The sequence below is a fragment of the Calliopsis andreniformis genome, chromosome 7 (assembly GCF_051401765.1).
Source record: "Calliopsis andreniformis isolate RMS-2024a chromosome 7, iyCalAndr_principal, whole genome shotgun sequence".
Taxonomy (NCBI): Eukaryota; Metazoa; Arthropoda; class Insecta; order Hymenoptera; family Andrenidae; genus Calliopsis; species Calliopsis andreniformis.
The window spans coordinates 9,286,945-9,305,112 of NC_135068.1; the positions used below are offsets into that span (position 1 = coordinate 9,286,945).

The window sequence follows — 18,168 nt, forward strand, 5'->3', positions numbered from 1 at the left end:
CTTGTTTTCTTCTTATTAAAATTTGTACTCTTGCATCTTTCATGTGAAAAGCTAGATTGGAAGAACTTTCATGAAAAATACGGTCACGGTTTCCTACTTTTACGTTATTTACATGTCGTTAAATTTTAGTGCAAATTTCGTGCGTTCATTGTAGCCATAAAAACTTTTCCCTTTTTCGTACTCCTTTTTATGAAACATTGTAATGTTCCATATCCCAAAGACACATACACAACAGGTAATTAAATTTTACTGTTACAGAAAAGAATGATAAAAATATATATCGATTAATATTTTTATGTAGGAACTCAAATTCATAGTCAGTTAAAATATTCTTCTTACTCTAATTTTTCACTGAATAAAAATTCTATAAATGTCTTCCGACAAAAAAAAAATGAAACTACTCAATTTACCTCCACCTTCAGATAAGTAACCAAGATTTCCCCTAAAAATTCACGCATTCAGGGCGCAGCAATTTATTTCCCCCACAGGGTATTAATTTTCCCGTAGATTCTATCAGAAACCGCGCGAGCTCTGTTATCGCGAAGTCGATTTGCTCGCGCGTGCACACAGGTGAATTTACATTCGTTTATGGCGTGTACATCCGCGCAATCGACATGTCAGCCGCATCCGTATGTCGCGCTCAGTAGCCGAAACCGTCGCCAAATATGACCGACACGTTGACACTTGCGAAATCATAGGCGTTAATGAATTGTCAAACCGTCGGGGGTAAGGTAAACGAATGGGTGAACGTTTGGTCACAGGTTCGCGCTGAATTTCATACTTGCCACATTGACAGAACGAGCGATGCGAAAAGAGGAGCCAATGATCAAACCGAGGCTAAATATTTCGATATCCCGCGAAGCGATATGCAGCCGAATGCGACCGTAATGGCGACCAACACACTCGACTTCCACTGTCGGCCTACGATAATTCTTACGACACCTACTGTCTCTTATTCTCTAATTTTTCAGATTCGCAAATATCACTGTGATGCTGGAAAACGCAGTGATGCTTGCACCATTGAGAGAAATCACTCACCTGGGAAGCAGAAATATACAATAGTCTCGTTATATGTTCGCTGGACTTTACTTGTTATATGTTCATCGTTATCACCGTGACCTGGAGGGGAAAAGATTCCCCTTTAAACGTGACTTAGTCTAAGAAAGAGGAGAATAGCCTCTCCTGTACGCGATACGTGTCCATGATCGATCCTGACTAATGAACATATAACAAGAATTAACTTTAGTCTGTTATAAACGAAGCCAGGTGAAAATTGTATTCTAAAAGTCGAGAAAATCGCAAAAAGTAAGGCTGAATGGTCTGAAAACAGTGATTTCAGCGCGTTTTATCATTTAACCGGGGTGCCAGACGCTCAATTAACCGGGCACCTCCGAAAGCGATCGTAAGTGAGTGATTTCTCTCCGGCAGTCATCGTACCACGGCATATAGACTATTGTCACAGCCTTTTGATATAGCAAGGATTTTTACAGCACCCCGTAGTGCACACTGGATCCGTCGTTCGTCAAAAACACACCAAGAGACTTTCCACCCCCTTTCTTTGCACCACGCTGACAGATGTTACTTGCAAGCGCTTATACCTGAGTCTATGCATTGGGCGTTTCGCTGGCCCTCGGGTGTCCCCCGAGGTTCGCTGATGATTCGCGCGATGAACGATGACGTAAGTAGTGGTGGGGGACACTCGATGGTCGGATAGGCGCAGGACTGAAGGGACTGAAAGTACTGGTGTGGCCAATCTTCCCCCCCTCCTGTCGGCCAGCGACGAACGAACTGTTCTCATATCACAGCAAGTTGTGTCTCTTACAGCGAACGACCTAATTACAAGTTTACCTTTTTCTGTTTTCTGTTCGCTTCTTATGTTACGGACCAACCCTGGTTTCTGGTTTCTCTGTGCAGTCCTTCAAGGTAATTCGCCGCCAGCTTTTTCTCTAGTTTTTCTTCTTCCATCTCTTCTCTCTCTCTCTCTCTCTCTCTCTCTCTCTCTGTCACCCACTCTCTCTTTCTTGCGCTGTACACATGCATACAGGTTGATACGGTATACATGTGTATATACGCGTGTGCGTGTACATACATACATATATTTCAATCATCACACTCTACGATGTCTCTCCACACTCGTCTCATTCGCCAAACGGTTTATATCGAACGACTTTCTTCTGTCTATCGCTCTATCTGTTTCATTTCACAAATTCATTCTGCCTCTGTCTATCTATCTCTTTCTCTCTCGCTCTTTCTCTCGCTCTCGCGCACTCTCTCTCTCTCTCTCTCTCTCTCTCTCTCTCTCTCTCTCTTTCTCTCTCCCCCCTCATGCCCAGCCTCTCTTCTCATGCGCTTCCCTGTCGCGCGACGCAACATTTTTTCGCTCACCCTCGATTTAGTCCGTTTAGTGCATCCGCTTTTGCGCATACCTCGGTGTGTGTTAGTCCTCTGCGCGTGCTAAATCGTTGGAGACGGAGAAACGGTTCTGCCGAGACAGAAATTAAAGGTGAAACGACATTTAAAGTGAACTGGGATGAAACTGAAATTGAGATTCAATGAGCTGAAAGTATTTTTAATTTGGTGTCGAATGTCACTCAATGAGGAATTTGTTGTAAATTATTATTTTTAAAAGTTACTTGATGTTTGTGACATAGTAGGCTTGCGTTAGTGACTGGAGAAATAGAAGTGCTGGAAGAGTCAGAGTCAGAGTGGGATCAATTTGGCTGTCGAAGGTCACCCAGCGCTCCCCCTCTCTAGAGTTATGGGCTGTCCCCACCAACAACCATTGCTCCCCTCTTCAAACGAGTCTGAAGGCGCGTAAACTCTGACTCTGTCGCTTATTGTATGTATTTTTAGAACATGATTTATTGTGTAGACAGATACAAAGATTTATTGAAGATTATAAAAAGTAGAGAATTAGGCAGAAACGAAAAAAATAGGATATAAAAATAAACATGAAAACTAACTTCAAATTATTCATTATGATATTATCTAAAATTTAATTATACTTATTGGCAATTATTCTACAATTTTTTAAATATTGAGTCACTAGAGGACATTATTAATAAATGAAATAATATTTAGAACACAGTTACTGGACCTATCAATTTTAATAAATTCGTTACATTATGAATTGACATAAATGTATTATTTCTGAGGGAAAATACTGCAAAGCTTGAAGTGGAAGAAGGAAATTCGGAATTTACGTTGAAACGAACTGTAATCGCTTTAGAGTGCTATTAAAATTTCCAGGACGCTTTAGACTTTTAACAATTTCCGGAGCCTGCAAGAACAATCTCCGGATCATAATTTTTCAAAGTCAGCTTTGCTATAAAGGAAGAACTGAAACTTTGAGAAGAAACTAATTTACTTTCATGAAACAAACACCTTATTTTGTAAATAATCTATTTTCCTAAAATATCAATCATTCTCTAAATTATAAAATCTTTAGCATTAACTGTCTTTGACAAACTGGCCTTCAAAAATTCATGGGATATTTTCTCGACAAAATTGAAATCTAGTAACAAACAGCAAAAAAGGATGAAAAATGACATTTCTGTAATTAACAGTATAATTCGTTAGTTTAATAGTCTATTTAGTGAGGCTATACTGTTGTCGTTTAAAATATTCCCTTTCAATCGATTTGAGCAAATACTTTTGCGTTCCTTTGCAAATGTGGGAAGAAGGCTTAATCCATTGGCGTCAACCGCAACTATTTTCCCTCTAAACCAACTAACAAACCAATAATTTCTTGTATTTAATTTTCGTATCAACACTATTTAGAATAGTATAAAGAACACTACAAAAATGTCCTCTCTCCAAAATGCTAAAAAGTTCTCCAGCTCCTACCATCGTAAATACCTAAACTAACATCGGCGATATTCGCGTGGATCGATCAAAGGCGAACAGGACCCCGTGCATGAAATAAAGCCTCCGCGTCCATGGAACCATTTCTGTGTCTCCAACAGTGGAAAACGTTTCGCTGTAAAGCGCCACAAGTGGACGAAAGCACGTCACGACACGAACACACAATAGAAACACGCAGAAACGGAACAGCTGGCCAAGCTGTCGAGAAGCTTTCCTTGTGCGCCTTACGATACACTATTTCTTTCACGTTTCTCTCCTTGGCGCGGTGCCCCCAGCCAAAGGACGAAAAACGACAACGCGTATCGATTTCGAGACGTGGCTACGCCAGTGTGCTGATTTTGCATTTCATAGCACGACGTTTCCACGCGGCTCATTGCGTCTCTTTTTTCACCTTCCACCGCACCATCCATCGGCCTCGTCCTACACACGCCGTACACACAGCGTGCGGCGTTCTTTTTGCTGGCCACGCCCGACGGAATCGCACTTTTTCCGACCCATTTTTTCCGTCACGACCAACGCCGATGCGATTTTTCCGGCAGTTTTTTCCGCGCGTTTTCATCCGCCGACCCCCCTCCCCTACACTCGCGATTTACCATGCAAATCGTCGCAGCCCTAGTATTTTTTTTTTCTCCCTGCATCGCCCATTGATGGATAGAACGATACGCCCGAGTTTTGGACCAGTTTTCTTCGATTTTTGCGAGAGGCTTCTCTGACGCGATGAATTTCCTTCTTTTATGGGACCTCGTAACGAAGTTAAAAAGAACTTGATTTTTATCGTGAAAACGTTATATGGTCTGGTGTGGCCATGGATTTCGTTTTGAGAGTGGTTTCAGAAATGGAGATCTGGCATTTCTTGGATATTTTGGTAAAAGAATATTATATTGCTTATGTTTCTAAAGGAACACCAGGTAGAAATATTACTTAGATAATTGAAGGTAATGAAACTGACCTGAACATAGCTTGAACATAGCTTGAACATAGCCAGAACAGAACCTGAACATGTCTCTAACATAACACGAGCCTAACCCAGACCTAACCCAGACCTAACCCGAATCTGGCCTGGGCCTGTCGTTGACCTAACCCGAATCTGGTCTGGACATGTCGTTGACCTAACCCGAATCTGGTCTGGACATGTCGTTGACCTAACCTGAATATGGCCTGAACCTGCCGCTGACCTAACCTGAACACGCCGTGAACCTATCGTTGACCTAACCTGAACATACCCTGGACCTAAACTGGGCATGTCCTGGATCTAACCCAGACCTGACATAACAATAACCTGAACATAATCTGTACCTAGCTTGAACCTAACACAGACGTAACATAAACCTAACCTACACCTAATCCAGACCATAATACAGTAAAATACAAAGCCAACCGAAAAAGTTCATTGATTTCCGAGAAAGCCAGATATAATTTTCTCAGAAAGGAAGGAAACAAGAAAAGGAACTAACATACCAGTTTCCCTCAGAGAAGCCCTCACGAGCAAAATAGACGGTCAGGGGAAGACAGATCCCATTAAGTCGTGCAACATTTCCCCCATCAGTTTTTCCATCTTCGACCAAGGAAGCCCTGTATTCCAGAGCCTAGAGAACCCTCCCTGCACCGCACGGAAGCTCGCGTGCGCGAGGAAAATTCTTTCGTGTCGGAGTTTCGCGAACGTCGAAGCTTTTCAATTCTTCGGGGCGCGCGTTGACCAAAGGAAAGCCATTGCAACTTGCCGCGAACTCGTTCGAGTCGTTCCAACCGCGGGGAAATAGTCCAGGAAGTCGAGGAACTTGTCAGCGGCGAAAATTGCTCCCGCGGCTTCTCTCGCGGCCGTTTGTCACTCGCTCGAGGCAATGCGCGAGCAGGATCCCGCGAAACCGAAGGACGTGGCTCGCGTGCACGACCCATGCACCCCTTGCACCCTTACACTACGTGGCTGTTGTCCCTTTTGTTTTCTTAAGAAGACGAATCCGTTCCTTTAAGGTTTTCTTTTCGTCCCTTGATCTTGGGCATGCACAGTCTGTGTACTTGAGTTCGTAACACGTGTGATTGTGATGTGCTGCTGATTATTGCATCGATGTGGTACGAAACTGTGGCAGAGAAGGTTGTTTTCCATGAGAAAAATTTTAACGAGGGAATATGTTTGTGAGAGAAAATAATAATCATGATTTTTGCAGAGTAACTTCGAAATAGGTGAGGGAAAATTTAGGACACGATTCTGTGGTAAATAAATAATAATCAGGAGTGATGTAACTGTGTTAAGTGCTGCAGTTTTAATTATTAATATTTAAATGTTGAGTAAAAAGCGCCTGAGGTATGGCAACCAGTGCAGCGAATATGTGTGTCTGATTGTAGACAGGATCGATCTACTGGCTAGCCGACATACATCGAGAACTGGCAGGTTATATAACATAGGCGCCGTTTATCTGACTATTTGAGTATTAATAATTAAAAAATGGAATTAGGACTGCAGTTTTTTCTAGGTTTTCATGTAGAAAAAGCACTCATATTTTTTCAGCCTATTGTCCAACTCTATAATTAGGCTATTAATATAAATTTAGGACTAAGTTAAACAACAGTGAATTATTATTTTTGAAACATTGCAACTCAAGAAAGTAAAAAAACATCAATATTTCATGTTTTTTAAGTTGTAATTATCAATCAAATTTGTTTTGAGTCAGTTCTATTTTTAAGTGATATGAGTCAATAATAAAGCAAACAAATTACTATAAAAGTAATAATAATATAAATTTCTTCAGAAAATTTTATTAAATTTACCACTTTTTCAACTGGAAAACGAGCCTTCTCCATCGCCAAAATATTCGATTCATTTACAATTATTAGAAAATAGAATTAAGATATGGGTTTCTACAATCGAAAAGAACCCAAACGAAAACGCAATTGTTAGTGACTTGAGAATGTTTATAGCGAATTTTCCTCAACTTTTACTCGCTCCAATGCATGCTCGCTGTTCCGTTATTATGCGTACGTGCGTACATACAATACATGCACACGATTGATGACTTTGGCGACCTAGAAGCATTAATTCAAAATTGATACACAGCTAGCGGAGAAAAACGAAACGAAGATTCATACATTATTCAGCGGCTTGCAAATTAATTTTGATGACGCAGAGTCGATCGTAGCTATGTTCTCGTGCTTCTGAATAATAATTACTATCGCGACTTATTCCTGGGATTTTACGAAGAGAATTCTATCTTGAATAAAAAATCCTGAATATTTATCTCGAAAGGAATCACTGTTCCACTTTTACATATTACAAAAATGAAAATTTTAAACTCTGTGAAAACACTAAAGAAGATCATAGAATATTTTTCCAAAACAGTATTAAAACTTAAAGAATTTTATCGAAGTATAATTTAAGGAAATATTTTAAGTAGTTCAATATTTTAAAAAAAAATTCTTGTATAACTAATTTTGATAAATTAGGAAAGATTTAATTATTATACGATAGAAATTGAAGTTAATATACATCCCAATACTATTTCACTTCTTCGAGTAAATGCAGATTGCGTCTGATACAAATTTAAAGTTCGTGAATTTTTGGTGAACCGTAAATCCTGGCGAAAGCTCGGCTACAGGTGAAATGAAATATAACGCGTCGCAGTTCAAAGTTGAGGAAAGAAATCGCGTAGAACAAAGAATCCTCCGTGAATGTTCTCCAGAGCAGAGACAACGCTCGACAAACAAGACTCGTAAATTTTGCAGCACAGCTCCTTCGAGGGGAGAACCGTGCTTCATCAGGTGTAAATGCGGCCATATTTCTTTTCTTTAAAATCTTACGCGGTCTGGATTCGTGGCTGGAGGCAGAAGGAACGTCTCCAACCATGATTCGACCAAACGGTATTTCCATAAAATTTTTCTGTATGCAAATGTACTCGAGATCACTTCTATTACCATTATTATCTATTGATAAAAACACAGCTATACAAATACAATAAATAGCAAGGTAAATATAACAATAGAGATTTTTGTAGGGGAATATCTTCATTGTTGTGATGCATAGAATTCTAGTTTTATATATTTTTACATTAACAATTGCAATAGCAATGTTTATATATTTAAGTGTAGAAATAAAGTTACATGAAGTAATTTGTCGAAATGGAAGTATTTGATAAAATACACTTTTTCATATTCTATTTATTTATTTTATATGTTTATTCACACTTTATCGAGAGAAAGGCATTTATGTATGTATATTTTACAGTAGCACAATTTTTCATTTTTATGCAAATATTTCCGTCATTTTTATAGAGGGGTGATACGTTATTTTGAGTAATTATTTCAAATTGTTGGATATTTCCACTTTCTTAATCTATTTTATAGAATGTGTACTTTATGCTTTTATTAACAGAGAGAATAATTATTTTCTTTTTAAATTGCCTGATTTCACTGCAAACGTTTACTTTATTTATTTATAACAGACATACTGTGTTATCGACTATTTTCAACTGGTTCTTCAGTTGCTGTCATTTTAATTCGATTAACAGGAGACGTATGTCTATTGTTTTTATTATCTCGCTTCCCGTATTTCGAAAATTCGTATCTTACTCGAAATAATAGCCAGGTGTTATCTAGAAAAACGCTCGATATTCACGAATTGTATCCTCAACTTTTACAAAACACCAAGGTACTATCAATTTTTCCAATTTTCCGCGGGCACTGATAAATATAAACACATTCATTTATCCATTTTATTCCGTATTATTCCTCTCGTTTGATTAAAATTTTTATTTTATTTCAAATATTATCCTTGCCATGCGCTCGCAATAACTCTTAAAAGTGAAACATTTTTTCGCAGAATTATTTTGTATTTTTAATTCAATAAATATCGGGGTTTATTACTATTGCTTTGATACGTTTTATGAACACTGAAAAATAACAGTTTCACAGATCAGAGAATGCGCACATATTGTTACGAAAGGCAATTCGTTAAAATTGAAATGTAAAAATATTTTTGATAAACGATGAGTTGCAGTATGTTTTGCGTACGTATGGAACACAAGAAGTAATTTCCCCTTTTGGTCGAACACCTTTCGCATCGCCTACGAAAATAATGGAAATGCACCCGAACGACAGTGGTACATGCCATGGCCTGCGCTGTCCAACCGACGCGAACGACAGTAGTTTACAAAACGGCGGAAGCTTCATTTAAAAGTTGTCTCGCGGCAATGGAAATTAATTCCGCAACGAACAGTCCGATAAAAAGAGCCCACTGTTCGCGTGCTCCCGCATTCGTTATCTCACGTAAATATTTCGTTGTTTGAACGCAGTCCTCCGTCGCAATTAACTGTTGCAGCAGTTTTCTAGCGTTGCTCTACGCGAAACACGCCAGGAAAAATACGGCCGCAGAAAGATGGGACTTAGTTGTTAAGCATCGAGGGAAGTGCAGGTGGAACGTTTAAACTGCCTGGCTATCATTTTTCCTGAAGGAGTGCAGGAATGCTTGGAGAGGCAAAGGTTTCATTGGAATTTGGGGTATCTTTAATTGAAGGATGAAGGATGAAGGATAAGATAGTTCTGTTACACTTAGGCATGAGGAATTGGAGACGAAATGAGATCCATGAGAGGCAGAACCAGGGTTGCCAGGGTCTCTAGGTGGACCTCAAATAAGGATACAGTAGATTGGTAGACCTGAGGAACACCTAAGGTGGAATTCACTGGACCTAAGAGTAGACCCAGGATCCAGGACCTCAAGTAGACCTCAAGTAGACCTAGGATCCAGGACCTCAAGTAGACCTCAAGTAGACCCAGGATCCAGGACCTCAAGTAGACCTCAAGTAGACCCAGGATCCAGGACCTCAAGTAGACCCAGGATCCAGGACCTCAAGTAGACCTCAAGTAGACCCAGGATCCAGGACCTCAAGTAGACCCAGGATCCAGGACCTCAAGTAGACCCAGGCTAACTCTAAAGTGGACCTAAGAATTCCTAAAAATAGATGTAATATGAAAAGGAAATAGGCTTCAAGTGATACTAGGATAACTTAACCCAGACTCAAAATGGATCTAAGTACAAAGTGATCCTCTGGCTTGAAGATTCAAAGATACTGTCGCCACAAAGACCAGCCAGAGGATTAGCCTATATATAGCTGTAAAGGTAGATCAAAGGTACAGTTGAAATAGACTAAGGGTAAACCAATCTGGCCTGAAAAGGTAATTCTAAAAGTGGGATCTAAGATAAATATACTGTAGACTTCAAATAAACTTTGAACACACGCAAGGTAAACCCAAGGCAGATCTAATCCAAACTCAAGGTATTCCTTTCATAGGAAGCAAGTCTACTTCGTATACAAGGTAGATCTAAGATAAACTTTAGGTAGACCTAAGGCAGATACGCAAAGCTCAACACCCAATTAAGAACTTACACTAGTCTAATGCATACTTGGCTCAAGCCTGACCTACTCTAATTGAGACTCCACCCCAAGAGAACTGTCTGACAGCTTCAATCTCTGTCACCAAAATCCAATTGGCCTAATCCATACTTTCCCAAGTTCCAACTAAGACCCAGTGGAAGACTTCAGTCAATATTATCATAAATTATACCCCTAAGTTGCTACCACAAATTCCATCCAAGTCTAAATGAACCCCAATTCTCAGTGCATGTACAGGATAATTCACGCAACTGTTACAAACCATATCTTTTGTTTGCTTTAAGTTAGAAGAAAATGTCAGAGAAAAAAAATGAACTATTTCGAGAGGGGTAGAAGGTAGTAGAATTATTTTTTCTTTAGATGGTCACATAAAGGTCATATGAAGGTCACAAACGGAACCCTATCTTTTTTCTATCTTCTTGTCACTCTACATAAAAAGGTCCTAGGCTAACAACCGAAAACTGAACACTTCAGAAAATACTTTAAACAATTTTCCTCTAACAGTAGCATGAATCACCCTGTATATCTCGTACCTCAGGTTCTCTAAATATAAAAACATCTTAACCAAAATTCAAACGTCGTATCAAACTGCAGCATCCCAAATAACCAAAAGACAGGTTACCAACAGTCTACAGCTATAATATCCTTAAACTTCATACCAACGCCTGAACAAACCCTCTAAGCCCTCTGAGCACTCTACAACTCTGGGTTACTAAACTGTCAACGCACATCGCGACTGCATCAGGCGTGCAGGGTTTTAAGCTGCCTCGCGAGTCTGCCGAAGATAGCCAGGCAGTGCATCGAACGGAGGGAAGTTAAACAAAAAGCTGCGCGGGTGGTAGAAGAGGAGGGGGAGCGGTTACAGCAGGAAGATAGAGCTTTTCTATCTTCCCTCTGTCATGACGAAGCGGCGAGCCTTATTGCTTGCCGCGAAAAGGGACGGCTTAAAAGCCTCGGGGAAAAAATCTCATTTCGATGCAGCCGTTCATTCTGCGGCCGTTCGCTACTTCCTCGATACACCGAAAAAAGTTCCTTTGGCGATCGCGCCTGGCCCCACGCGCTCGCGCGCTCCTCCTTTCGACGTCATCCCTTTTTCCTCCGCCTCGGACAAAGCGTTTCGATACGGTTTAGTCGCGGGCGAAAGCAATTTATCGGGCGAATTTTCGAGCGGAACGTGGGCGTACCTGGGTCGGGTATATTTTGTCGCGATTCGAGGGGTATTTGTTTAATTCGTATGGGGATAGAAGAAACGGGGAACGAGGTAGGCTGGGATGAAGAAACGCGCTTGGTCGATACGTGGCTCCTTTGGTGATGGGAGTTTGTACGTATGTACAGAGCGTTTCAAATGGTTTGAGCGGAAGTAGACGTGTTCTGAAACTTGAAAGGGTGAATTGCAGTGTAATTTTCGAGAGTTGAGTCCTGGACTAGTGGGGACCCAACGCTAGATGCGTATTTCAAGCGACGTTGTCAGATTGTGTAGCCAATCGTGGCTCGCTTTCTATTCTTAGGAGCAAGTGATGCATCTGAAGATTCTCCTGAGTTATAGTTCGTTCCAAAAAAGGTTTTCAATAAAATGTCTACTTAGGGAAAATTGTGATCACTAAGATGCCTGCCCTGAAACAGGGTGAATTTTATTTCAAATATTTTTTGAATGGAGCTGTAGTGTAGGAGATAATCACGTGTGAAACTTTAAATGAGTCACCCTGTATAGGAATTCACCTTTCCACTATGATATGTAGTTATACTTCTTTTTAAATTTAGGTACATAGTTGTGGAAAAAATCATTTTTTTATTTTATAGGGATTTTTTACTTCAGTTTTGTAAAATAAGTTGGGATATTGTTGGGACATGCATGAAGTATGGTAAAAACGTACATAATTCTTGCATTTCGTCAATTATTTTTACCATATAATGGGACACATTTTAAATAAATTTGTATTTTATCGAATATACAATAAATTTTATTACTTAGAGCTACTATAACATATTCTATGCATCACACACAAAATGAAACTAAATGAACAAAATGTTAGTTATCTCTTTGGAACTCAACAATTTCTATTTGTTTATTCATATATGGCCTGAAACCTGTATAAAATAAGTAACCAACCTGAAAAAAGATAACTAAAGTATAAAATTTTGGGACATTAAGAACCCTACTTAACAATGACAATAAAATCTACTCAGAGAACGAAAATGATTAAAAAACAAAATTATGGCTATTTTTTACCGCGAAACAAAATATCTGAAAAGATTGATATTTAGTATAGAATGACTGTGTTAGATAGCGATGATGAGAATGTTGAAAATGAACCAATTTTGTTGAAGAGAATACTTTTTTTTTGGTGATTTGGAAACAGCGCTCGAATGAATTCTTAGTTATTGCCTGAGGAATGCACCGTCGTTTCTTGCAAGGAAGATTTGCGACGAACGATTTTCAGTCTCGTTGAAACAATAGCTGCGCTTCGCTGAAAGAGACTTTTATCACACGTTATCCCCCTTTTTTATTCGCACACGCGTTGTATATTGCCTTTTTTATCAAACGATACGTAATCGAGATTTCGATCAATTTTTGCCTAGAGACGGTATTTTAATAGCAAAAACTCCTTTTTGCGATAGAATATCTGTAACGCCTTTAAGTAGACATTTGTATATTATTGCAGTAATATTTAATGCTTTCAGTATTTCCCCAAGTTGAATATTATCGCATTTCCACTTTGTACATACTTTGCAACGTGGACCACGTGAAATGCTACAGAATGTTCTTTTTGAAATTATTAAAATGGAGACGAAATTTTTTAAGTTATATATAAAGCTTTATAGTAGAAAAAGAACATGTTTTAAGTAGATAACCTTAGAAAATCAGTACTTTTTATAGATATTATTAAAATAGTAGCTTTAATTTACAAAAGTCAGATTAATTCGAGAGAAAACGATCATAAAATGTCCCTATAAATCTACTTGTACTTTTTAACAGACCATCCAGTATGTATCTCTCACAGCCACTAAGAAAAATAATGAATTTCAACCAAAGCAATAATTTAACGAAACTGCAGCGTTAAAAAGAAAAATTGCGCCTCCATTTAGAAACATTTCAGAAGAACTAAAAGTCCCTAGCATCCCACGCGGTCAGCCCTGTCCCCCCACCACCGATCGTCTGATTACCCAGTGAGCGGTTTCCACACAACACCCGCGCGAAATTCAAATTCGTGACAAGCAAACAAAGAAACCAACTATATTTCCCCCACCTGCAAGCTAACTAAACAGCGAGCAATGGTCTACGAAATGAAATCTTCCTTGTAAATCGCCAGTGTCTAGCGAGAGTACGCACTGCACGTTGCACTGCTAGCCTCTGACTGTTAGCTCCCTTGAATGTCGCATGTTGTCAAGGACGAGAGCACCGGTACACGATATGTTTGGTCGACGAATCGCGAAGACGACTTCGTCGACACGGTCATGAATATAGAAGCATATATATAGCCCTCGTGACATTCACAAAACGGCATAGCCACCAGATATCTCATGAGACATGAAATCAGTGCATTCGATCATGAACGCTGTTGCCATTCATCCCTTTTTCGAATCATCTCATCACGCCTGATCTATCGCTAAAATAGACTACATAAGATATACTACTATCATAAAAAGTACGTTTAATTCTCATAGCCTAACGATCCACGGTCACCGAGGATTTGTCAAACAGCCTCGTTCGCTTCAGGATCACACGTACAGACCGGAAGTAACGTGTAGATAATTTCGTGAACGAACTTCGCGACGAGATTCAGCCGAGCGACACGGTGACAAATTTTCATGAATTTCTTATTTCTCTATTTTTCATTCGGCAAATCGTTCGTTTACCTTTTTCTAAAGCGAATATCGGTACACTGATCAGTGGTGAGAAATTTCATCGCAATTTCGTCGACTTCTAGTGATTTTCCGTTCCCCCTAGATCCTTCTTCCGGCGGCGGGCCAAATCTGCGCCGGAAATTGCGCGTTTAAACGGTTCGCCGGCAGAGCGCGCTCGCGTCTTGTCGTCGGGAATTACCCGAGCGACGATGTTATCGAGGTCATCGAATCGATTGCCGAGTCGCTCGGCCGATCCTCGTTCGCGACGTTGCGATGTGATCCTCGAAGGTATTCATATTTTTGATGTGCTATAAAACTGTTTACAGGACTTTACGTCGGGGTGACAAACCTCCGACCACAAGCGTAAGCGTAAAAAGCGATAGAAAGAGTACAGACAGAGAAGACGACTTCCGGCCATTAAATTGTTAGCGTTGCAACCCGATATCGAGTTTCCGATTTCGTTTTTTTGTCGAGTCTGTGGTGACGGTGAGCCACGAGACACTCGGCTAATGCTCGAATTAAAATTAACATAATTTTTATTTTATTTTCTGAAGCGTTTTAATTCACGCAGTCGCGCAGGAAATATGAAAAATCGATCGCTGATTTAACTATAACGGCGTAGAGTATGTAAAATGGAGCAGCAGAATTTTTCGTGACACGGAATTCTTTTTCTGGGATACATGCAAAAGTCTATTATAAAATATAGTACGAAAATAAAACAGTGGACTATGTCGATGAATAGTAGCATCAAAACTTTAGTAATCTGAATGTATACGCCACTCTATTGAATCGTGCTGCTTTTTAAGTCCATTTAATTAATTATTTAATACAGAAATTTCAGTGTACAGTATTTATTCTATTAATTCATAAAGCAGTATGAAAAGAAAAGCTTTTTCAGTTAGAAAACTATAACATAATTTATTTTATTATAGTACAGAAGTCTATATTTTCAATAAAAATATTTTTTTTATAAAAGAATAATGTATAAAAATTCCCGTATTGACAGTAGAACTAGGATTTTCAAAGACAGTATCCTTAGAAATATAATAATCTCATTAAGGTAATAAAACTCATCGTCCTAACAGCAAAATGCTGTGCACAGCGCAAGCGCAGAGAACGGAGTGGGGGAGCTAAAGTAGGTAGAGCTAAAGTAGGCGGAGCCTTCTCCCCACCCTGCCCAGGCAGCACGATTCACTTGAGTCTCCCTGTACATCGTGACGCCGACAAATCGTGGCAGTTGTATCCACGTGCATCGGCAGATCAGCATGCTTGTAACGTGAAACGTAGTAGAAAAATCGCGTTTGTTGTCCAGTTTCTCTTATTCCCAAGGAAAAATAATGCTAGTGCGCGTCGTTATCGTTTCGCTAGGCCAAATAATCTATGCGATCGGCTAGCACCGCGGTAACGATTTCCATCGTCACGGCGCGTAACTGGCGATCGAGCGTTTAATTGCATGCCGATATTAAATTACTATCGGCCACGTGTCTGACTCCATTGCACCGATATTAACGCGCGCGTTTCCCCCGTAGTCGATCGGCACAAAAGAACGGAAGCAATTACACTGTAGCCCTCCTCGCGTTTCGCTATCTTTCTAGTATCTACCCCGTTTTTCTTCCTCCCCTCAACCCCAGACCCTTTCTTTTTCGTTCTCCGCGTGTCGCGAGCACGCTCGTAGCCAGCGGACGATTCGATTAAAATTTCAATTATCCTCGGCCATCGTCGATAATTCAAAACCCTCCCGCGTTTGATTCGACCGATACGAAATTCTGCACGAGCGTAGTCAGATTTTAGAAGGAAATGAGACCAAATTTTTTTTCAACATTGTTATTAATTTTAACGGATCGAGACTAGTTGCGGGCTAGTAAAGCTCGTTCGTTTTTTTTGGTTCGATATAATCGAACGGTTATGGACATTTCGTTTCCCCTTTTAACGCGTTCAAGCTGGTGGAGGTACTGATGCCAACGCTGATTGCACTTTTTGTATGGATATTGCTTTTCTTTTTTATCGTGTGCCCTTTTCGTTATCTAGACAGCGAGGAGGATTACTGATCCATGAGATGCAGTATGCTGTAGAGTATTTGAGAAATTATTTGAGGTGGTATTGTTGAGAGATTTAACTCTAATGTTTCCTCAGAAAAAGGAAAGCGGTCTCAAAAATGAAAATTGAGGCTTAAATTGTTTTCTGCGATCTATAGTTGCAGCAAAATCAAATGGCTGTGTTTGGCCACGCCTCTGAGTATCTCCATTGGAGCAGAGAGTCAAGTGGGGTCGCAGCCAAGCGAAGCAGTGGGGGTAACTCCTCCTCTGGGCGGTCATTCGACTCTGTTTCAGCTATAGTTTGCACTTCACTGTTAAATTTACTTTCTTTTTCAATTTTTCCTTCATTTCTGATACGGTACTAAAATTGCAATCACATAGATATCCTAAAATCACTAATAAAATCAATTTATAGTTAAAAAAGGTACCTCTTTCTGCCTGAATGCGTTAATTTATTAAACAAATATTCGGTTGAATCGATTACTTTTCCAAAAGAAAAAAGTTTATAAAACACCGATTTGCTTCGCTATAACTCTCATTGAGAAAAAGATAGAATACAAAGAAAACGTACGCGAATGGCCCCCGTTATAATCTCGAACTTAATAATGCCGATCGAATTTTCTATCAATTGTGTACATGTGTTTATTACTCTTAATATTGACTCAATGATGTTATTTTGTGGTGCTTTGCATGTCTCTATTGGACTCTGCATGTCATATAGGGCATCGTAAGTACTTATTAAATGAACTCATCAGAGACTACCGAATACACACGACACCCGCAGAATCTACGAGATATGGTCGAGATATGGGCGATTCTAGATCCTAGATGTCGATACTTAAATCGTGTACATCAAAAGCTTCTGTTGATTTCCATAGAGAACGTGCAGAAGGTAGTGGGCGTGTAAGAACAGTCGGACGAAAATCCTTGTATTCCTGAATTGTCATTATCGATCAATTATTTGCCAAATGAATGCACTAAATGGAATCACTTAGATTTCATGAGGGTAGATTCAAGTAGTCTTAAAGGGGATAGCTGGGAATCTCTATTTTCCTTCTTGAACAGAAAACCGACTGTACTTGCTGCACTGGATTTTTTAGATTAATTTCTTAGACGTAACTCTGAAATCGTCTACGAGAAATAATGGGGAAGGATCTTTCGTTCTGCTAGATTTCTATTTTATATGAAAGTATTAATGAGTGAATATGGTGTTAAGCTAAACAGGCTTGCAGTAAACACAAATATAGTAAAATGATGTGGTTCTTTTTTAATACTTTTATTTTTCTAAATTTATCGATATATTTTTTAAAAGAGAAAAATGAAAATAAATAAAAATTTGCAATGAGTAATTAAACGAAAAAACTTTAAGGTTCCTAGGCTTTGATTCTTTATCTCAATGAAATTATTTTCCCTCATTTCAAGTTAATCCACGGCATAATTAAAGTCTAACAAAGTCGCAGGTGAAAGCAATTAAAAATACTTTTTTCTGCTGCCGTTATCACGTATAAATATTTCATTACTTTTTACGTTTCTGATTAAAGTCTTTTTTCGTCTGATTAATGAAACAGCCCGCGGCAGAGCCAACAGAACGAGAGTCCTTCCGATGATTGAAAACGTTTTCAATTCGACCAGTCAGTTTCTTGATTTTCCTTGCCCCCATCCTTTTCATTTCTTTTTTATTCTTTGATCAAAACTTGGAGTTGCTCGCAATAAGACTTCTGTTAATTTATTTCTCGACATAGAAACCTTACCAGTAGGCTCCTGTCACTGTTAGCGTTCTGCCGCTTAACAACTGTTAATTTTACAAATTTTTAGTTTGACGAACTCCTGTAGAACAAGTGACTGAAGTTTTCCCTTTGGTCATTTTTTTTATTCATTATTAATATTGCTCCTTATTTGTTGAAGTCTGAAAAATGGCGTTGAGGGGTTGAGGAATCGTTCCAATTAAAAACAAAATAATTAATGTATAATCTGCTCAATATATTCTTAAATTAACAAGTAGGAGATTATTTTTGATAACGAAGATTGTATAAAAATCAGTG

At 39.2% G+C, this 18,168-nt stretch overlaps 1 protein-coding gene and 1 long non-coding RNA gene across 4 annotated transcripts in view; both read left to right on the forward strand.

Moving 5' to 3' along the window:
- The window catches only part of Fas1 (fasciclin 1 Fas1 domain-containing), a 252,777-nt gene that overhangs the window by 215,134 nt on the left and 19,475 nt on the right, over positions 1–18,168 (forward strand). The window lies entirely within an intron of this gene.
- Positions 1,674–14,736, forward strand: LOC143181850 (uncharacterized). Its single transcript, XR_013002350.1, has 3 exons — positions 1,674–1,678; positions 1,721–1,923; positions 14,417–14,736. It is a non-coding gene; the product is annotated as an uncharacterized LOC143181850 (long non-coding RNA).